Here is a 22,476-nt window from a genome sequence, read left to right as displayed (position 1 = left end):
TCCTTAGCCTGAGCCAGTATGAACTAATACCCCACCAGTATTCAAGTCTTGCTATTCCAAGTATTCAGTCCTGCTAACAGAGCTGACTGTGTCTTCTAGTTTGAGCTACTTGTTAAGCAGCTCAGAGTCTTAGATCTGAAAGTCCTGGGTCTGATCCTCGCAGACAACGAGCCAGAGGCTCTTATTTCCAGTACAGCATACCCTTCTCTGCTGAGGATTAGAAAGTACTGGATTATCTGCTTATCACAACTGGCAGAAAACTGTGTGTCCTGATTCTTGTAGGGTGAAGCTGAGATTGTGGAAGGGTACTACGTCTGCTCCCCACTGGTGACGGGAAGGACTCTGAAACTCCCAGTGCCCACACCACTGCAGGTAAGTAACTGATTTTATCTTATTTTATAATTAGAAATGACAAATGGTACTGAGAGGTCTCTGCTTTTGTGCTCTGCTGTGCACGGAACAACTAGATGGTGTGAGATTTGGGGCAAGAAGGATACCTTGCTTGAGATGCAGAAGGTTACGAGTGAGTTTCATTCGGGATTCAGGCTTTCCTGATGAGCCTGCTGAAAGTGGTCTTATACTGGTCTAGGGTGAGTGTTGGCAGAGCCAAACTCTGATGGATAGGCTGAGAACCTACGTTCCCTTATGGACTGGGGGCTGACATCCCTTAATCAAGCCCTGATGAGCAGATCTGTGGTCTTTTTGGACATGGCGGGATTCAGCACATTTTAATTTCTGATTAATTGTGTGTTTGCAACGTGTTGTAAGGGCATGTGGATATGCTCTTGATGTGTGGGTAGTTTCAGGAGCGGACTCTTGTTTTGGCTTTCGCCATGCGCGCTCCAGATAACCAAGTCATCAATATCCATCAGGAAGGATGCTTGCCAGGTGCCAGCGCTGGTTTGTGTTGTGTCCACTGTGGAGCTGGCTGAGGAACAATGGCTTGGAACAGCACTCGGGCAGTTTAGTTCGTGTTCCCCTGGCAAACTGGGAAGGGCACTTGTCCGAGCACAGTCAGATCCTGTACTGGACCTTCCCTCGTAACACGGCTTGGCGAGACAGGCTGAACCAACAGCACCTGTTTGAAGAAGAGCTTCCTGTGGAATCTGGGATCAGTTTGAGTGACACTGTGCCCTACGTATTAGGAAATGCTGGTCCAGGGATCCTTGTTGGCTGTTGTTCAGTCCTGAGCTGGGACTCCAGTTAAATAAAGCATGGAGTTTGCATCAATGGAAAATGAATGAAGATTTCAGGACTGAATAGAAGTTGTTGGATTATGCACAACACTTGATATGAACGTGGCTCAGTGTTTTTTTTTTTTTTTCCCTTCCAGTTCCCAGACAGGTGAATGAGAGCAGATCCTGATCGCTAGTTCTGCTGTGTTTATGGTCGTGGTGTAACATGTTTGTTTTAATTGGCATTGTGGTTGAGCTTTTCCCTTGGGAACTTAAGAAGGAAAGAGAAAAAATATATGTGACTCAATGAAGCCCCTTGTTAGGAGCTGTGTTAGTTACTGCACCTCAGCAGATGTTCAGTAAATACAGATCTGTGAGATTTATACTTCTTATCTTATTTGGAAACCTTATCCGTGAAACTCCATCATAACAGAGGGGTAAAGATTCCTCTGGACTTTTTCAAATGCAGATTAGGAAATTGAACAAGAATAGGAATTTGCGTTTGTTTATGCTATGTCTAAAAACATTTTTTATCTAGTTTAGTGTACTGTCTCTTAGCAGCAATGAAAATATCTTTACATGAAGCAGGGATGAAAAATTCTGATGTGGCTGAGCAAATGTGCTGGCTAAAACCCTTCTTCATGAATGAGAGAAATACTGTGCCCTAATTCCACAGATCAGGATTTTACTTATCCAGGGAAATTATAGGGTTCAGCAGCATGGAAGAAATACCTTATTTTTTGAATGTCCAAGATATTTTACAAAAAAAACACTGCCAGCAGGTTTTTAAAGTTTTCTTTCAGCCACCAACTTGTTAAAAACTGCTGTAACTATGCAGTATGTAGCTATATACTGTAAACTATGGACCCTTCTCTCCATGTACGGCATTTATCATAATTAGGTACCACTGAGCTGTCCCCTAACAGGAGGAAAGCGTCTTGTAGCCTGCGTGCCAGGACTGTAGGGCTTGAACTGTGGCAGTTCTTCCTTTTCACGAGACTTCTGAACTCTTAAACTCTGCTGGTTGATTCTTCTCTTTTTCATTTTTCTCTCTTTCCCCCAAGTTATTTGGAGCTCACAGAGCAGGACCTAAATCCAAAATGGGGTGTGAAACTACCGTTTTTTTCATGCAGTACCGAAAAGGCTGTGAAAATATCTATTCTTCAGGTAATTCAGGAAGAACATTGAAGGTAACTTTGGAGAGCTCGGAAGATTGCTGAAAATGCCCATAATTCCAGCAATGCAGTCAAGGTGCCAGAAGTACCTGCTATTGGGTTGACCTGTACAAGGTGGAAGTGTCCCATAGTGGGGGGACGTAGAGCATATTGCTAGGATTTAGGTAGCTCTGTGAAGATTGGATGGCTGAAATTTTGTTTCTGTCTTCTTAGAAGCAGCCAGTGTCGCCGAGTGCCATCACTGGGTCTAATCACAAATAAACCCAGACTCTAATCACTTGTTCAGGTCATTTATCAGCTGTGGCCATTCCTGTCCTTCCAGGATTAGGACAGCACTCCATAGCCCAGTAAGCTGCGGTCCGATGGTGACCTTCTTAGCATCTCCGTGGCCCAAGGAAGGAAACGATATAGGAAGTTTCCTAATTTAGAAAAGACGGTGCAGGTCAAAAGGAAGTTGCAGGTGTCAGTGCTGAGAAGAGCCACGGGAGAGGCATCAGGGAGGGCACATGGGGTCATATCCACTATGACAGAGGTAGCAAGATGTAAACATTTCCTTGATAGAGTTGCATGGTCCAACCTAAAAAGGCTTAACTGTAGGACCGAAATATGCCCCTTGCCTGTGTTTTTGTCAAGGAAACAAATGTGCAGTAGGGTAACAGATGCACATGGAGTGACTGCGAAGCTGTAATTCTTTCCAGGGCACTACAGGTGTCACAAACAATGAGAAAACAACTCCAGCACTTTAGGAACAGAAGTACCGCGCAAAATCTTGAGAGTGAATTTAGCCTTCGGCTGGTTTCTGGGGCTGTTATTTATAACACACATGTTGCAACCCTGACGCAATGATGGGGAAGCACATTGTACGTGCATTTAGGCAGAGCCTGGCCGTGGCCTTTGAGGGTTGTTTGTTTGCAGTGTAGTTTTATTCCTCTGTAGGCAATTAAAATCAAATGTAGGTGATTTCTGCAGTGTGGCTACTGCTGCGTGCACACACAAGTTCTTTCCATAATTTAAGGAAATCATTGCAGGTGATTACCCCCTCAGCCATGTCACTTCATAGCGTAGGGGTGGAGATGGAGGAGCTGTAAGCTGGATATTCAAGCAGTTCAGAGCAGGCAGCGGAGTGTTTGGCGTGCTTGGCATGCTCCACAAGTTCAGACCTATCGTTGCTGTCTCTTGCATGGAGCCAGCAGCAGGACAGATTGCCAGTGTTTGCAACGGAGGTGCAGAATTTATGGCATGGCATTTCTTCACAGCATGCCCTGGGTGGGTGGCTGTGCTGGGACAGGCATGCTCTCGTGCTTGAGACACAAACTGTTATATCTGTGTAAAATATAGGAAAAAGAAACCCCATGCAAATCCCAGTCTGCCCTGTAAAACCAGAGGATAACTAGCTATAACTCCTGGTGTGTTGCAGCAATGGCAGCCTTGAGATCACCCCAACTGGGAACATCTCATTCCTCCTCCCCATGCACTGGCAATCCTGGCTAATCTCCAGAGCTTTCCTTGTGTTATGTTGTGGGCTTGCTGTGGTGAGGTGCCCTGTGAAATGAGAACATGATTAACATTTTAGCACTGGAAAAAATTCTGATTAAGTTTGTGTCTTCTATCCCCTCTCATTATTTATATTCCCCCAGTCCAAGCCAGATTTGCAGCTGGCTTGTGGGAGGTATCATTCTAAGTACGGATGATTCTGGTGAGACGGTATAGGGAATTTAAACACAGATAATCTGAATGATGAGAGAAGAGGGGAGGGGGTGATTTGAGAGATTCGTGCAGACTCCTTCCTGCACACTCCACTCACCATGTTTGTAAGAAGTGCTCAGATCTCTCTGTGCAAGGGGCTCCATCCCTTTCCAAGGGCTTTCCAAAGCGGCTCTCAAGATAAGTGGCTTTGGCCTTTTTCCCTTTTTTCTTCCTTCTTTACTAGTCGATGCGGGATATAAACATACATATTTCGTTTCAGCACTCAAGACCTCCCAAACTAGCAGGGAGATGTTGAGGGACCTCGTCATGGTCAACAGTGGGTTACTTTTCAGTACCTCCAATTTCAGCCTTGGTATTCAGCCAGCAACTCCTGTAGGACCCAGGAATGAGTCCTAATGAGCCCCCAGGTTGACTCTTTTGCATGTTTTAGCCTGTTCTGCCTCATGAACAGTGTGTGGGTCAAGGGGATGCAGGAAGGCAGCTGGAATTGCAGAGAATGGCAACAAATTTCCTGGAAAGCTAAAGCCCCCTAATCTTTATCTGCAATAAATAAATGTGGAGGCCCAGAGTCTCTAAGCAGACTCTCTGGAGGAATTGCCCATGTATGGAAATAATCTAATGAAAAGATTGTTTGGCAGGAGGATATTCCCATACAGCTGGTTCATCCGGGATGTTCTTTCGCCCTGCAAGGGTTTTGCTCATCTGGTTGACCCAGGCTAGTGTTGATGAGCTCAGAGTGAGCTCGGAGCTCCTGTGCCGAAACGCACATGCTGTAAGTGGGGAGAGGGGCTTGTTCTTGACCCCAAACCCATCTTTAAGTTGTTTGTTTGCCTGGAAAGCAGAGCATGGGCAGGTAGTTTTGCTGGCGGATGGTCAGGAGTCGCTCAGAACATTACAAGCACAAGGAGCGCTGCCTGCAAGCTCGGCCCTTGCTCGCTTGGATGTCCTCCAGGGTGAAGCTGAGCCCTCCTTCTGCCCCCACAGTTATTCTGCCTATGCAGAGCTGAGCTCAGCTGCCTTCAAGTAGGAACCCATGCAGTTCCGTTCAAGGATCAAGTTGTCCCATGAGAGCCAAATCCATGTCAAGCTGCTGTTCTTGGTGCCGGAGCCTTGCGGAGGTGGCCAAGCTCCCCCATGGCAGCCAAGCTATGGATGCAGAGCACTGACCTGCCCTGAGAAGCTGCTTCCTTGCTCTGCTCAGGGAGCGTTCGTAGGGGATGAGTGGAGGAAGATGTCAATTAACCCTCATTAAATATCCTCAGTGGATATTTAATTTCGTATTTAATAGGAAATTTCCTATTTAATTTAATATCCTGGGAGGATATTAACCCTAACCCTAATCCTAGATATCCTCAATGGAAGATATTTAATGAGCTCAAACCACCAGCTTGAGGTGGTTACCTGCCCAGCCAGAGTTAAAAATATCGCAGGCAATCCAGCACCTAACCTGCCATGTCTAAGGGGGTCTACAGAAAAGTGTTGGTGCTCTGGATCTAGTTAGCATAGATAAATAATCCCATATACTGTACCTGCTTTGAGCTTGAACCATGATAAACCAAAGCACTTAAGCATATGTCTATTTTAAACTTAATAAATTCAGTCAAAACTCTTATGCTCCCAGTAAGCCATGGGTTAACATCCCTTCCTGAGCCAACAATTAAATTGTGAGCTTATTTCCTGTGATCAGCCAAAATGTTTGAATCTTTTGAGAGCTTAGTAAGTGATTCATGATGAGCATTATATCTGAGAATTGTTTTCTGCAAATCTTGATCTTATCAAAATAACATGTCAATCTAAATTATCTGATTTGGGGAGTTTGTTTTTTAATTCCTGGATGTGCGTTTAGAAATTATCTCTTTTTCTCAGGCTTCTCATCACTTGAAGGTTAATTCAGATTACAGTAGTGCCTGAATTGAAAATGTAAAAGCTTTTTTGCAAATCACTCCATATGTAAGCACCAGCTGACAGATGATCACACGAGTCATTTCTACTTATAGGGGTGAAGATAACACCCATGCTCAAGCTTCAGGTGCAGGTGTTTGCAAAATGAAACCTAAAACATACTCCTAATATTTTCCAGAGGAAACTTAATTCCTGCTGGTAGGATGCATTCCCAGGGCCTACCAGTAATCCCAGTGCCTACCAGTAAAGTATTTGCGCAGTATTGAAAGGAAAGGCAAGGGGACAGGATTGATGGTAGACGGGGACAGGCCCAAGTGTCTCTCATAAGGTTAAGGTTCTCCACCGTATTTTTTCCCAGATTCCCTGCCAAATCAGTCAAGCTTCAGCCATCAAATGTGTCCAAGCAGCTTTGCAGATCCAGGTCTGAGTTTGTCAGTTCTCAGACTTCAAAAGGGATGTTACTGCCACCTTTAACTGGTGTCATGGCTATGAAAACATTAGTCCGTGATGTGCGCAGGTACTTGAGACAAGAGACAAGTGAGAACCTCACTGCTCACTCACTGTGTCCTCATCTAACCAGAGAACCATTTTTCAGCTGCTCTTGTGACTCCCAGGGCTGGAAAGTGCATCAGAAAGCAGAAAGAAGGGGATGCCTCAACATGAAAACTTGAAAATAAATCTCGCTTTGCACATTTGTTTTATTGGCTTCCCTCTGAGAGGCTGCATTGGCATGTGCTTGATGGGATATGATGGATCTGACCTTGTCAGATGCATCAAATATGACATGTGAGCATGGATTTTTTTTTTAAGGAGAGAAATAAGAGCAAGAAATGCAGAAAGGACAAGCAAGCAGATGGCCACATTGCTTCATCAATAAAAACCCAGGTCTGAGATTTTCATCCAGCTAGGTTAGAACAGAAGGTTTCAGGGAATTAGCCAACAGGATGCCTATATTAATATTCTCCTTCTCTCACCTTTCATTGTTATGTATGATTCCTCCATCCGCCACTGACCTTTCAGATGCTGTGGTGTGGCATAAGGAAGCGGTACTGATGTAAGGGACCTTGTACTACCTGGACATTTTAACTGGCTTCTTCCCTCCTGTGTGTTCTAACACAATCTGGGTTTATACCTCTCAGTTTATGATGAGAAGTATGGAGCGGGATGTTCTTTTCTCCTCTAAAATCCTGTCTTTTTTTTTTCATCTTGTGGGTGAAATGTGTAGGGAAAAAAAGAGGGTCAGAGAATCAGTAAGGGTGACCTGAGGACATGTTGTAACCCTGGAGGGCTGATCTGGGCCTCCTGTGTTCCTCTGGCAGGTGGACTCAACAGGGACAAGTTCTCCATCACCCCCTTCCAAGGAGAGGGACAGACAGAGAACATGCAACACGCAATAGTGTCCGTGGCAGCCTTGGTATTCTGCTTGCCCAGGGCCTTTTTTGCATGCTAGGGGAAAGCCCTGTAATCACACTGATTTCTGTTCTTTTCCATTGCTCCCTACAATCTTGTCAAGGTTCACCAGAAAGCATCAGGTAGAAGTGAGAACTTGTCCCTGCCTCCCGTTGAACCTCCTGGAGGTTATCTCATCCTCCAAATTCACCTTGTCTCATTGTCCGTGTTATGTTCTATCTCACCTGCCAACTGGGAGGAAGCTTTAACACGTGCCTGTGCTTGCATCTAGCACAAAGCAAGTCTGGTTCCTCTTCAGGATTCCCCAAGCAGTGGTAGCAAACGTGTCAGGAAGGGCTTAAGAAGTTGTTGGTGCCCCTGAGAGACATTTGTCCTCTCTGTGATGCATCCATTTATCACCCATGAATATTGCAGACTGCTTCTGTCCTCACCACTGCTTGTGGTGTGGTGGTTGCTATTAGTCACTTCTGCATCATTGGAGGGCTTGAATGTTCCTTCTTCCAGCATGGGCAGAGCAGCTGCAGGAGCAAGGAATGACAGATGGGCTCTATGTTGCCCACCTTACTACATGGTGAATTTATGCATTATACTCAAATTTCTTCCAGCGGGGCAGGAAACAGGAAATTCTAAATCTCTCACAGGACTCCTGTGGAATAGCAGATTTCTGTGCATCAACCCAGAGAGCCAGGTGCCCGTGCTGGGCTGTGAAAGATGACCTGGGTAGTGGTGAACCATCAGTCCACCAATACGGCAGGGGCTTTTAATCACCTACCCATGCCCAGGCATAGCAGAACATGATGGCCTCTTATCCCTCTTGTGCACCAAAATATCCACAGAACCTCAGTAGCAGCATCTGGGGGGGTGATATAAGAAGTAGGAAATAACTTTGGGGCTGTGATTGCAGCCTGAATTTGTGAACTTTAAAAAATGGACACAATAAGGAAAGGCAGTCTCAGAGGAGGCAGAGTGGGATCTGGACAGCGCAGACCTGGGGCCTGGGTCCATTGCCAGCTCCCTACATGATCGTGCCCAGCTCAGCACAGCACTGGCATGTGCTTATGCTTGAATTCCTGCTTCATTAGCTTGAGCCCTAACTCCTCTGTGGCTGTGTTCCGATACAAGAAAAAAAGGGGTGAAAATACACCCTTTGCCTTGTCTGTTAAGATAATATCATCTTCTGCTTACCATCTTCTTAGCCTTGTTTTCTTAGAGTTCTGAGACAGGCTGTTCATTTCAAAGGATGGTGATTAAAAAGCAAATGAGGTCCAAATGAGGCCCAACACTTCTTTTGCATCTGTGGCTTGAAGAGACTGAAAAAAATAATGTAAATATTCCCCCTACATACACATGTCCCCTAACCTTTTCTAAAAATTGCATCCCTGCCCCTCATGAGAAATCCTGGAGGAGGAGGGCAGTGCATGGACTACAGCATCCATTAACAGCCCTCCAATAAGATACTGATTTTGAGAGTCCTGCAGTGATGAGCTGTGACAATTCTCAGAGTATGTTGCTCTTGGTAACACAAGAAACCAAGAAGCCTCCTGTGGTCTTGGCAGCCCTGTGAATGCACCAACATCCAGGGCCAAAGAGACTGAGACTTTGGAAGAAGGAGCAGGGCAGCAGCCAGTCCCATTCAGTCTTGAGCTGGAGACACGTCCCAAACTGCAAACAGAAAATCTGCCAAAGTAGAAATCCTGGCTTTGGGATACTCTCATCCTGCTCATTGCAAAGTGAATGAGGTTCTTTTTATCTATTCTGGCAAACAGTGAAAAGTCCTGTGAAAGCCACCCCTGTGCTCCATGCCCCCTCCATGCCTGTCCCTGCAGGTAGCACCCGTGTGTTTTCCATCGGGGGTACACAGCCGTGTGGAAGGTGACAGCTTGCGGGTGCATGAGGGGAGTTTATCCCATGATGAAGTTGGCTGCAAAAGGGGCTGGCGTGTTGTACGGCCGCGCTGTTGTCTCCCTCCCAGCAATACTTCATCTTTGGGTGAGGGGCTTGCTGGCTTCTGCAATGCTCCCGTGCTTTTCATATTCCTGCAAACACACCTGCCTTGCTTATCTGACCCTCACAAGCGCTCACAGGCTTTTCAGCCTCTACCTTGGCTCCTATTACACTTTTCAAAGCCTCTTCATTCCCCCTCTAATCTTTCCACCAGTACCCATGGTTTATGCCTTGGTTATGCCTCCCTTCCTTTTAATTAATTTTTCACACTACCCTGCTCGTCCCTGTTGCCCTCTTTAATTTATTGCTCACTAGCCATCATAACCCTTGGGCAAGCCCTTAATTTATCTCCTCCTGCTTCCCATTGCCCCACTCTGTCCTTTCCCTTTATTGATTTCTCCAGCTTGCTTTTGTCCTGTGCTTGCCAGCATCGTAGCCTTCTTTTCCCTCCCTCTTAAAATTGATCTGCTGAATTTATCCCCCTGCATTAGTGACCTTGCTTCCTTGCAATTCCTGGCCCAAGTGCGCTGAGCTTGTGTTGGTTGGGTCCCCGCATGGCTCGCTCTCGTGTTTCCTTCTCAAAATTAATGATGGGTGTTCTCATCCAAGCTGCCCTAAGGAGAAAAGGAGCCTTATCCCATGAGCTTCTTGCACACTGAGGAGGGTTGATGGCGGTAGTCCTACCCAGGAGCTCCATAGGGTCTCTACTGACTTGCCCACAGTCAAGTACCTGCTCCAAGAATAGGGAGATGGACTCATTTGGACAATGGATTCATTCGGACACTGGATTTGTTTGGACAGACTTCCTTGAGTGTCAGCACTGTCTGGGGGAGAACTTTTGCTTTGACCAACTCTTTACTCCTTCTACTTCCCCAGTAATTAGTGTGTCCAGATGTTCCTACTCTGGAGAAACCTTGGTTGCCCATAGCTCAACTCTCTTTCTCGTTTGGGATTATTTCAGCATTAAAGTGAGCAGGATATTGTGGAAGGGGAGAGGATGTGAGTGCCTCCTGTTTTGTCATTGCAGCTGCCCCACCACCAGTCACAGCCTAACGCACAAGAACCGAGTGTCCATCAGCGCACACAGAGAGGGAACCTTTAGCTTTGCTCTGTGGTCATGAAAAATTGAATGCTCTTATTTATGATCCGTAAATAAATGGTCCATTTACTTATAGACCAGTTCCTGCCATTACCACAATGGATTTGGAAAATGCATTACTGTAGATGCCCAGGTTATTTAGCTATTTGTAAGTGTGTGATTTGCAACCTGAGCACGAGCAGAGGAGGGGGGTTACTGGTAGGAACCATTTGTTTTAGAAAGCACACAGCAGGACAAGATCCAGGGCTGTATTACCTGTGTGTCAGCCCAGCTCAAAAATAAAACAAGCAATATGAGAACCCCCCACCCACACAACCGTGTCTAACCTTGGATGAAATGAACTGCAACTGCCAGTGATCCTGTTCAGACTGAGACCTAGGAAAGAAAACAGTGGCATGAGAGGACTGCAGCCACCTACAGCAGTCACTTTAACGTGTTTTTTTTTTTTTTTTTTTTTTCCCATCCCAGCTGAGCTCAGGTGTGGTTTAAATAAACCATGATAATGACTTCTGAAGGACAAGGAAAAAATGCATTAAAACTGTATGAAAATTGGTTAGAAATTGCAAAATAGAAGCAAACAATGAGGAATGTTTTCCTGCTAGCCTCAGATGAGTGGTATCTTTGCAGAAGCTGATCTGAGGATTGTAATAGCTAGAATTCCAGGCAAAAACAAGAGTCATGCTATTGGCACGGGAAAAAATCAGCTCCCTTGTAGAACAGGCAGAAATTAGATCCTTGAAATTGTAAGTTCAATTCCTTGAACTCTTTACACTTGGAAATCGATGGAAATCAGTACACTTGGATCAGATGTATGTTCGTATCTGCAGCATCCGTTTTAGCAGGACATGGTGTAGCTGATGCAGTAGCATGAGGCCGCTGTGAGAGGGGGACACCCTGATGCTGCTGGTAGCCAGGAGCGTGTCCAGCCTGCACAGCTCCAGCATCCTTGACTGACAGGCTGGTAGGAGCTGATGTCAAAGCAATGAAGTACCTATGAAAGGCAGCAGGATTAGACTCTAATCTGTGTTTAGCACCATTAGATTGCACAGCAGCAGTAGTGACACGTGTTTTTTTTACCTGCTCATGTTTTGTTCAGACTTAAGGCTGCTCAAAAGATCTCAAGTAGACGACAATCCCCACCGAGATGTGTGAGCACCAGAACACAGCATATCTGGCAACCAGCAGACCTGCACCAGCTTGGTGAGAATGTGGATACCTCTGAGGAGCATCCAGCAGGTCCCCCAAAGCTCTCTCCCCGTAGGGACTAGTTGAATGTTGTTGATTTAGCTGGTAGATTGGTTGTAAATACTTAAAATTCTGCAGTTGCTTAATGTCATTGTTGCATTTGTCACTAGACCATTAAAATAGCCCATCTGGGCTCCAGGTGAAACTTGCTAAGGTCTGTATTATTTGTGTTGTACTCCAGGTGGAATTCAGCAGAGGTTTATTTCAATGGGCCCTAGAAGTGAGAATTTGGCTGCTGGGTATGGCAGCCCATCCTCACTTTGACATGGTCTAAACTGAGACACTGCGCTTCTTTGCTGAGCTCTTTTATGTTCTCTTTTCCTCTTACAGATTTTTTGGTGCTTCCAATTTTCTGTTCTCCTTTCTTCCTCAAAGGGGACATTGGAGATGGGAATCACACTGTAAACTCTGGAGACAGGTCATTTCCCAATGTTTTCAGGGACAAAGCCAAACAGTTCTGACCTTCTTCCCATATTAATATTCTCTCCTTGTCCATCTTATGGCAGTTTTTATGGCTGTATGGAAAGAATTCTGCTGTCTCTGTAGCTTTATTTCTACAGATGCATGAATACTCCTTTTTTAATGTAGGAAAGGAATTCACCCTCACCTTACCTGATCAATGCAACAAAGAGGACAATTGCTTTTGTGGTTGCAGGTTGGGCTTGAACACTGAAGAACAGAAAACCATAGCATCCTCTTAGTGCTAGCAGAAGGACTTCTGCTGTAATTTTTGACAAGTTTGTTTTGAGACAGCACCTCCCAGGGAATGACATGTAAGGGATTGGATAATTTATCTTTAGTGCGAATTGCAGTTTGCATGACTTTTTTCAAAATTCTCCAGACACAGTGTCTGCACAGTTCTGCCTTCCCAAATAAGTGACTTTTCTTCTTGTCCCCGTAGTTTCTGTGCAAATACAGAGCTAAAATAAGTAATATCTGCATTTGCAGGGGGAGGAAACCGTATTTGAGCTTTTCCTGGACATGTTATAAACAGAATGGACAATTAAAGGATGCTGTAAGTCAAAGGTGTACCGAAATTCAAAACACACACAGATGCTAGTTTATGGCACATAAAACCAACAATATGGGAAAAGCACATCATATTACCTTGTATTTTGAAGATCAAGTGTTTAGTGACATAGAGAATTTATGGAGAAACAGGTGATTCTTTCAGGGAGTTCTTCCTCTTCCTTGTCCACAAGCAGAGTGTAAATGGTGTTCCTGGAGGTGTAAGACTCCACGGATGGCAGATGGGGTGCATCAAGTGGTGGGGGAAAAAGCCCCTTCAGCTTGGGAAAAGAGCTTGTTGCAGGGGTCTCAGGGTTGCGAGCTGAGGATGGAAGCCTTGGTAATGCCCCCCGTATATTCTGCTTTTTGCAATGGTAAAGGAGGGAATTACGGGTTACGCAGAACGTAGCAGTATGAGCAGAAACCACTAGAAAGTTCTGCTGAGTAAATTTAAATGTGAGTTCTTTCCTCATTTTTGGCTTTGGGAGTCTGCAATGAGTCTTTCTGCAAATAGTGTTTTGTGTATACTTAGGGTGGGAAGGTGATTTCACTGGTCACCACCTGGTCCCTGTGGCTGCTTAGCTAGTACAATTTGGGCAGGATACAGAGCTTGCAAACCCTAGTGTTGCAGTTCTTGTTGCCTTTAAAAGGATTTGCCAACCTATGGGTTATGAAAAGTGCCTTAACTTGTGTAAAAAGAGAGCCTGCTTTAATGTTCGATGTACAGCTTTTCCACTGTGGTTTTTCAAATCAAGCTCAGACTGCATTGCTAGCTCTTTCGCGATTGCCTGCTTAATTTTTTTGAGAATATTACTGATTTTGCACTGCAGTCACAGATTGTGAATATGAGATGCTTGTGATTATGGTTAAGTCCATGGTAAACATTTTAATCAGAGAAGGAGGCTAATCTTCTGTCGAACCCAGTATGTGACATGGGACTTTTTATTCTGATCAGCATTTGCCTAAAATAATTTCCAAGCTTGAGGTCAGAGGTATGCCTAGCTGTTCAGAAGGTACTGGAATAATCCATGGCAGAAGCCCAAGTATTAGGGACATCTGTCTGCTCTTAGTGGACCTCAGCAATAAAACTGTGTAGCACAGCTTTTATTCTTTTGGAAAAATAATGGAAAACAAACGTCACCTCCTACCTGCCTCACACCAACTGATCATGAAGATGTGTGAACAGGTTTGGGCAATGAACACTGCCGAGGAAGTCCAGATGAGTTGTTCTAGCCTGTCCCATTTTGAGCCACATTCGGTGAAGTCCGAAAGCACAGGCCTTGAGTTAAGAGAAGAGCTCCTCTGCCTTAGATGCTTAATTTACAACCTCAAACTGCCAGATGAGGGCTGTCCAAAGATATGCAAAGTTGACTGGAGTTGTGAGGAACCTCCCCTTGAGGCTCACCAGCCCATGCAGCTCCCAATGTTCGCTCGCACCGCTGGCCTGCTGGTTGTAGTTCACACCTTTGGCGCCAAGGCTGAGGACCTCTGGGTGATGGATCCCATAGTGTCCTGGTGGTGTTGGGGCCTGCCTAATGGGAGCTTCCAGTGGATCAGTCCCATCTTGGATCACTGAAGGAGGAGAGTGTCTTTCCTTTCCGTCATGCCAGTGCCGGTACTTAAATTCCTAAGAGAAAGGGATCAGAGATGTAGCTCCTATCTCTGGCCCTTCCTGTGGACTCTAGAAGTGCAGAGAGGGACTTACATGCCTGCACATGCTGCAGAAGTACTGACTGAGCCATAAGGGAGCAGAGGTGATCTGATGGCTAATGGCAAGGTCTTTCCATCCTGAAAGCCTCAGCCAAGACCGATGCCACAGCAGCGCCTGGAATTGGCAGCCCGGCTGGAGTAGTGCATGAGGTCCAGTCATGACATGACACTGTCTCTGTGCTGTGGCAATAGGATGCATCTCGTCTGGAAAGTGTCTTATCTGACATCTCATGGGTGCATCCTTTCGCCATTCCTTGATGCCTGGGAGCTGCCTAGGCTCACCTCACCTACAGCCACACTTCTCTAGTGCCTACGGTAGTGCATCAGCCCCGATGGCTTGCGTTGAGTTCTTCGCTTTCATCTTCCATAGCATCTGTGTCCACGAGCATAATGCCAGGCCTGCTTCATTCATGCAGCAAGGCTCCTTCTTAGGCAGTTGCATTGCCGAAGGAGGGAGAACCTCTGTCTGCATTCAGCTGACTTGTACTTTCTTCTTAAGCCTTGATATTAATATCAAACTTATAAACTTGCAAGGTATCAGGTTTTTACAGAGATTTTACTCTTTGTCTGTGTGACGGGGAGACTGATGGAAGTCTTAATACTGCAGAAGGTGTTCTGCCAAGCCGTATAATGCTATACTGTATTAGCATTCTGGTATCAGAAATGTCCCTCCAACAGAGAGCTTCAGGAAGACGAGCGCTTCGCTTTTATTTCTAGGCATGTGTACGCGTGCTGCTTTTTTGGCTTCATGTTTGAATTTGCAAAGCACCTGTCACATCAATATTACCTCCTACGAATTTGTGTATTAGCGTGAAAAAAAAAAAGTATAACGTCCCTTCTCTGAAAATATCAGGTTGCAAGACAGCCGTTGAGGTGTGAGGGTGAGACCTCAGCAATGGGGACACAGCCAGGGTGACTATTAGAAGCTCCACTTTGACCATTTTTGCAGATTCAGGAACACTTGGTAAGGGCCCCATCTGATGAATATCCTGACTTTTTCTTTCTTCCACTCTCTTCCATATTCCTCATGCATATTCCTCTTCTCCCTCGCTGTCTGCTGGGCAGGACCATACGTGTGTACAGCAGTACTCAAGCGCAGGATCCTGCGGGCTCTATGCTCTACTACCTGCTTTCTGCTGGGCTGCTTTTATTTTTCGGTTCTAAAAATAAGCCGGCATAGTAGACAGAACACAGAACCTGTGGTTTATAAAATGGAAGTGTTTGTATTTCAAAAGGCTGCTCCTGCACCCCTGGGAGGTGGCCCCCAGCATGTGGTCCAGACCAGGGGGCTCCAGCTGAGACAGATGCATGGAACCAAACACCACCTCGCTGGGAGACAGGCTCCAGAGGAAAATACAACTTTGGCACCCCAAAATACAAAATCTCTCAGGCAAAACATACATTTTCTCATATGACAACAATTATCAAAGGTTATTTTCTTATTTTCTCCCTAAAATTCTGTGTTGGGAACAGATAGGATTCTTTTCTTCTGTGTTCCAAACCTAGCCTCATTCAAAGTAAGCACTGCTCATCCCACTAAGATTCCTTGTACCTTCTCCCCTGACCACATCCATCACTTGACTCACAGCATTTAAAGTCCAAAGCACAGGATTAAAGACTGCAGAGAGACAGACATATGTGCTTCCCTGAAAAACATACTTGCTGCATTTAGTATGGAGTTAACAGTTGGAGTGAAGCGTACAAGTGGATGAATATGCAACGTGTTATATGAAGCAAGTTGATGGTTCTCAGCACCCTAATTGCCTTTTTTAATTTTTTTTTATATTTTAGTATTGATTCCAAAATTACCAAGCTGAGTTGCAAGTGTTATGGAATATAAAAAAGGAAGACTCTTTATTGACATTTTGGGATTACAAATTATGTTTGTCATGAAAAATGAGAAACTGGCTGTTTAATTGGTTGCAATTTGTGTGCACGTAGGTAAGAAAAGCACAGCTATCTGGGGGATTGTTAAAGACCACTTTTCTTTGAGTCAGCGAAGTTCATTCCTGGGAAGGAAACAGATCTATATTCTGTAAAACTTCCAGCCAACAAGTATTTCAGTCCAAGGGATTACTCGCTGCAGAATGAGAGATGCTGACGCAGACAGGCTAGAGGTGGGGTGGCCAAAGAGAGAAGGATGGAGCATTGGAGGTTTCCAACGTCAAGAACAAGCTCACCAAGCTGCTGCACAGCAGAGGGAGTGGAGAGTGACCTGGCATGGCTGCCTCCTCCTGACCAAATCCCTGGAAAAACACTACTGAAAGCTTGTTAGTGGAGAAACATTCATTAACACCAGTAATTAGAAGTGAAGCTTATACACAGGGTGGCAGAAGCCTCTGGAGATTAAGGGGCTCCACTCTTACTAATATGGTGGATCACAATATTTAGGGCAGGATTTCTTTTCAGAGGAAAGAAGTGGGAATTATCCTACTTAAAACGCTGAGCTGATGAGGGAGATGCTGAATGGATTGATGTGAGAGAGGGGCAGTGATCTGCAAGGATTTTGGGAAGAGAGCAGAGAGAGCTGGAAAAGGAAGAGGAAAAGGGGTAGGTGAATAAAAACCTGTGTCTTTTGGCTACTTTCCCCTCTGCAGCTCCTTGTGTTTCTGTGCAAAGTGCCTTCTCCGTGGCATGCAGGCAGGATGGGACCCTGCTGCTGGGACTGGGGTAGGGATGCTCAGATGGTTGCAAATACATGCAACAGGATCACTGTGGCCCTGGGTTCACCTCCAGCTGCTATCTCCTAGCTCTCCTTCAGCTGGGTCCCCATGCTTGCCATCAGCTTAAAATTAAAACTTCATAAAATTAAGAATTCCTTCTTCAGAGCGAATTGGCATAGAAAAACATTTTCTTTCAAAGCTGTTGTGTTTCTAATATGAAAACCTCGAGGTATGATACCTTGACAAAGCACTGTATTATGACTTGGGTTTTTAACCTAAAAAAAGAAAGGACATTTGCACGGCTACATTTTTCCACAGGCTTTGCAGTTTCCTTCCAGATGTTTCATGGAACATGAAACAAAGCTGCCAAACAGGGAGCCAGCACTGGTCACTCGGCGCGTGGCCAGGCCGGAGCAGCCACCGCAGCAGAACCGGCTGCTCCAGAGCGTGGGTCACTCGTGATGGGTAATCCCTGGCATTATTTGAATCCAGATGTGCTGCAGAGGTGCAGCGAAGAGCACGCAGGCTGGGTATCAGTGGAAGGGTGCGAGACGTGGCTGTAATGAGCCTGTCGATACCGTGATAGGCAGCAGTTACCGTGGGTAAAACCGGCCGCAGAACCTCATTAGCACCGGTGCGCAAATGCAGCTGGATGTAATTGTTCGTGGTGTTTAAAACCTGGAACCATGAGAAAATTGCCGGAATATATCTAGTGCTTGTGAAATGCTGGAAGTAATGGAGCAGAGGGTAGGCATTTGTTTCCAGAGCAGCATCAAAAAGGTAGGGCTGCGATTCAAGTTCCGTGGGTTTGCACTGGCTGCCAAGCGCCTGTGGGTGCTGCTGCTCGCCTCTACAGCGTGCAGGAAAGTCTGATGAGGGGCTAGATGCATTTGGGCTGTGGATCCCAAATCCCTCCACACTCTGCCCCCATTAACATCCCAGAAGAGGAATCTTCCATGAATGCAATGTTAATGTTACCTATGAGTGACAGGAAGGTGTCCCTAGAAATTGGTTTCATTAAGATAAGACCTAGAGGGATTTCTAGGGAATCCGTGTCTGCACATCCCTGTCACTCTTGTTGCTGCCTTCCAAGTCTGCACCGTTGTGGTCAGGAGAGAGCCTGGGAACCTGTGCTTGATTGAAGTGTCCTTTTCAGATAAGATGTTCAATTAAGATGTCAGCAGACAAATTCCTCCCTTTCTAACTTGTACCAGTGGTTAGTCACCTCTCTGCTAAAATTTGTGGCTTTTATCTCTTTTGAATTTATCTGCCTTCAGCTTCGAGCTATTTATTCCTTACTGTCTTTACTCTCTTGCCCTGTATTTTCTGCACATGCAAATCTCTATAGGCTTTAATTACATCCCCTTCCAGACTGCTTTCTGATCCACTGAATGGACTGAGGTCTTTAATTTTGTCTTTGTCGAACATTTCCTTCAATCCTTGCATCATATTCATGGCTCTAGTCCCCATTTTATCGCTCCACATGCTTTTTTCTCTTTAGTTGATAAAACATATATATTAAATTCTGCATTTTTGTTCTGCAACCTCAAGTGCAACGCTCCTGCTTCCAGCCCCAAATTGCCACAATGGAGATGGGCCTCTGAGCAAGGGACATCGCTGTCATCTGACTGCAAAGCCCCAGGAGAGCTGCCCTCACTTCTGCTGAGATGGGAATCGGGTCCTGTCCGCCAGCTCTCACAGATGGGCTCTGTGCAGAGCTGGTGCCTTGAGGACCTTTCTCAAAGAGAAATGAGCAGAGTTATCAATGTTATGGCTGAAACCGCTCATTTGCTTCCACGGCCATTTTCACCTGACTATTTACACAAGGTGCCCCACCGTAATATAAAGGTAAAAAAATAAATAAAGGTTATGATATATATATGTATATATTATATAATGTATAACTATATAAAAGTGATTTGCACCACTTGCTATATGCAAACACCAGAGAGTCAGTGAGCTATTTTGAGTAATAGCTGCAAGCACAAAAGCCAGAAGTGCTCCAGAGTTTAGAAAAGGGGCTGTGTGTGAGCGCCATGGCCCAGAACAACATTCAGATGGTTGATTTCTAAGAAGCACTGCCTGCAGCATCCCATGCCCTGATGGGAGAGGCCGTTCTCATTGCCTTCCCCATGGGGAGCAGCCGTGCCAGCTTCCAAGTCAGGCGAACAGAGCAGGGCCTGAAGCATCTTCAGCCACTTCATTGAGCTTCAAGCAGGTCCAATGGCACTGTGACACTTTCTTTCTCTTGAAGCTTTATGTCCCCACCCCAGTGAAGGTAAGTGGTAGGTGACATCGGCTTGAAGTAACAATAACTTAGTTATTAATGCTTCTGTAAATAAGCCCGTGGAGATGACTGCGGGTCAATACCTGGTTCAGTTTTGGCAGTCTTGTTTTCGGTCAATTTGAGTTTGGGTAGCTCTGAAGTTCATTTCTCCAAGCTTTGGTCTCTGCCTTCATGACTTTCCTGCTTTCCCTTGGGTGCTCCGGGGACATGGCTGTATGGTAGACTGATGAGACTGATGCTGAGACATTTACCCCAAAATACGCAGAGCTGATGCTGCCAAGTGTCTGTTGGGACAGGCTCCCTGGGCAGAGAGACAGTCCCAAAGTAGAGTGAAGGCACCTCCAGTTCGACTTGGATGCTCTTCTTTCTGATCTGGCTATCAAAAAATACAGGGGAGAAAAGGAGAGCCAAGGAAGGGACCCAAACTTTTCAGAGATTTCCTTGAAGTTGTGCAATGACTCTAGGTCAGGCTTATCTGACCTGATTCACCCAGAGGGAGCATTTTCTTACCTGTGAACAGTCCCAGGGAAACTGAACTGCTGGTCCTGTAGCACTATGGCATCTTGGAATCTGAGGTGAACTCTTGCAGTGAAAGAAGCCGTGAGACCCTGTGGCAGGCCCTACTTATTATTAAAACAATTCCAGGGCTATTGCATCCTCATTTCTTTCCAGTAAACCTTCCAGTGGACCCAAAGAGGGGTTATATTTGCATAATCTTCACTATTTTATCACCCTCTCATGATTTTTGAAAGCTATTTGAAGTGCTTAGCTCTGTGTGGAGTGTCTCATTAAATTTCAGAACTGTGCTTTCCTAGGCTCTGTTAATTAGGCACTTGATTGAAAGTGTAAATCTGAAGGCTCGGATATTGACTTCAGCTTTGCTAACCTAAGGTGATCTGTTCAATGTAGTTAAAACTTGCCCAGCCAATTTCTTTCCCTAACATCCTTCACCTTGCTATTAAGCAGGCATCACGGATTGCTGGAAACCCCTTGTGTTTCTTCTGTGTTGGCTGGAGAGAGCATCCAAGATTTATTTTAGCTCTTGGGTTCCCTTGTCACTTGGTTTTTCTACTGCAGCTGCTGGTTAATAGAGACTGCCTGTTCATTTAGCAGGCGGCAATTAATGACTGGCAAGAATATTGTCTTGAATGCTCTAGCAGCTTGTTTGGCCTTTTTTTTTTTCAGTTCTGCAGCATCTCTTAATGGTTTCCTGTAGCAAACAGAAAGCCCTGTGTCAGATGCCAGCATTCTTTTCCTATCTGCAGTTCAGATTTCGATATTTACGTATGTCTGGCATGGAGATATTCAGAGCCACGTTCAGAGGAGTATCTAGGTGCTAGGTATCTCTCTGGGAGTTAGGTATGACAGCATGAAGGAAATGCTGCCGGGGGTCACACACTGGTGCTTCTTCAGCCAAGCAGCTGCAGGATGCGTAGCGAGGACATGGGGCAGCCAAACCCAAGCCTGTCTGTCTGGCACGTGCTGCTCCTCTGCCTCGCCTCAGCTGTAGGAAGAAACCAGGCAAGCTAGGAGAACAGATGGAGGGAAGCAGAGCACAGCAGGCCCAAGATGCCTTCCAAGCTGCGCCAGCATTGCCAGGCTGTGTATGAGCAGGAGGCAGACCACTCCTCTCAGAACGAACTTTGCTTGCTGCACTGCTCAGACTGTGCAACAGACCTGCAGATAAGCAGGTTTGGGGTTAGAAGTCCAGGGTACAGAGGTGCTGGGAGAGAGCTGGGTTGAGTGGTGGGAGACCTCCTAGGCAGTGGATCCCAGCAAGACATTTGCAGGTGGGTCACTCATTTGTGCTTAGGTGCCCTTCCCCTCCCCACTAGCCAGATCCCATCAATTCACTAGGACATCCCCCAACTTTCCACGGTGGTGACCAGCTTCTTTAGGAAGTGTGATTTCAGGCACAGGTGTAGCCACTATCCCTCCAGCTCTCTGCTACTTTCTGCTCAGTGCCACTCTAATCAAGCTGTGATCTCTCTGTGACTTGTGGGGTTCGGCTATGCCAACCTGGAAAGCTGGTCTACAGCTCGCCTTTGGAAAGGATGACTTTCTCGCCTTTGGAAAGGATGACTTTCTGGGCCTCTGTTGTTCAAGGGTCTGTGTTTCTATCTCAAAATACTCTCCTTTAAATTATCTCCAACAACTGGTAAGTCCTACCTGCTGTACCAGCAGTATCTCAAGAGGCGTCCTTTTGCCTTCGTACTCTTGTCCCCACAGCCCGCACCATCTCAGTTCAAGTGATTGAACTGGCCACAGAATGGCCTTCTCTTGCATGCTCGTTGGCAATCAAGGTAGACCACAGCTGAATTTAATTTTCTTTAAATGGGATCGTACTGAAGTTTAACATCATTTCTGAGTCACAGCTAAGGGCCTTGCTCATTGGGGAAGGATGTTTTGAGTTACGTGGGCTGCTCTTTGTCTCCCGTTCCTCTCTACTTCTTTGCTTCTGATAATTTTTTCTGACCTGTTTGTAGGCAGAGTTTTGCTGAGTCTGCAGAGTTGCGTGTCTGAGTGATTTTGTGCGTGCTTGTGTGGCTGGGAGGGCCACAAATGGGTTCTGAAGTGAAAAATGGACCACTTCTCCAAGCAAATGAAGCATTTTTATTTTCTGGAGGAAACGGGCATTTTCTGCTTTTCTTTACCCAAGCCAGAAGTCTTTTTAAAGGCACAGTGTTACAAATGGGTTGTAGAACACAAGGCTCCACAGAACTGTGACCTATGTGGAAAGCAAAATGAACCAAGCAGCCCCTTACAGACTTTTCCATCCACGTCATGAGCTCTATCTCTTAATGTTGCCACCCGATCCCCTTTGCCAAATAGTGGCTGTGACCTGCAGTAATAGATGGTTAATGAATTAGCAATGGACATGTGAGGCAAAGTTGTATTAGGGCCATTTATAGATAGAACTTGAGGCCTGTGAAAGGTTAAGTGGTTGTCTAGGGTTGCGCAGGAAATTCATGGCTGATTGAGGACCTGAATGCAGATGCCCAGTTTCTCCTCTGACAGAGTCTTCTGTGAGCCAAACTCTGGTAACCAACCACAGGTCCTGACTTTAAGGATGGGGAAGCAGGCGGCCCTGCTTCTCCAGTACCGTCAGGACTCATACAGGACTCAATTCTGTCTGCTGCAGGCTTCAGGG

The 22,476-nt window shown here is 45.7% G+C and overlaps 1 protein-coding gene across 1 annotated transcript in view; it reads left to right on the top strand.

The window, feature by feature from the left end:
- Positions 1-332: 332 nt before the first annotated feature.
- The window catches only part of RALY (RALY heterogeneous nuclear ribonucleoprotein), a 75,203-nt gene continuing 53,059 nt past the window's right edge, over positions 333-22,476 (top strand). The window contains exon 1 of the mRNA XM_010212585.2: positions 333-372. The gene's annotated coding sequence lies outside the window, so the exon portion shown is untranslated. The remainder of the gene's footprint in view (positions 373-22,476) is intronic.

Source organism: Tinamus guttatus, unplaced genomic scaffold (genome assembly GCF_059628265.1).
Source record: "Tinamus guttatus ecotype Peru unplaced genomic scaffold, ASM5962826v1 Tinamus_guttatus_pri_ptg000326l, whole genome shotgun sequence".
NCBI classification, from domain to species: Eukaryota; Metazoa; Chordata; class Aves; order Tinamiformes; family Tinamidae; genus Tinamus; species Tinamus guttatus.
This window is presented reverse-complemented; position numbering and strand designations above follow the sequence as displayed.